Below are 621 nucleotides of genomic sequence, written 5' to 3' on the forward strand. Positions count from 1 at the left end.
CCCTGGTTTTTGGGGCTGAGGCCTGGGGAACCACTTGTTCCCTTTAAGGGGTGGCATCCCTCCAACAGCTTTCTACAACAGCCACGGCCCAGCTGCAGGCTGGATGGGTGGGCAACGGGAGCCAAAAAACATCCCCACATCCTCCAGCAACAGCCCCATCCCAAGGGCATGCAGCCCCATGGCTGTACACTTGTGTGCGTGTGTGTGCGTGTGCCCCGGCCCCCCCGGGAGCCAGCCCGGGCTGCAGGACACGGGGCTGTGGTGGTGGGTGGGGGGCATTCCTCACCTCAGGGTTTGGTCTATCAGCCCCCAAGGACACAGCCCTGATCTCAAGGTTCCCATAGGCTCCGCTTAGTCCCACAGCCTCCTGGGAGCTGGAATTGCACAATTATCCTAAGCCTTAAATGAATTTAAAAAAAACAAACAAACAACAACAACAGAAAAAATAACAAACAAACCACGACACCCCCATCCCCAGCCCCCCCGAATGCCTCCACGAACTCTTTACATCTCTTTGGCAACAATAACTTAAAACCGCGGCAACGTGAGTTCTGTCAACAGCGAGTTTTGGTTTTGTGGGGATTTTTTTTTAGGGTTTTTTGTGTGTGTGTGTGTGGTTGT

The sequence above is a fragment of the Meleagris gallopavo genome, chromosome 20 (genome assembly GCF_000146605.3).
Source record: "Meleagris gallopavo isolate NT-WF06-2002-E0010 breed Aviagen turkey brand Nicholas breeding stock chromosome 20, Turkey_5.1, whole genome shotgun sequence".
NCBI classification, from domain to species: Eukaryota; Metazoa; Chordata; class Aves; order Galliformes; family Phasianidae; genus Meleagris; species Meleagris gallopavo.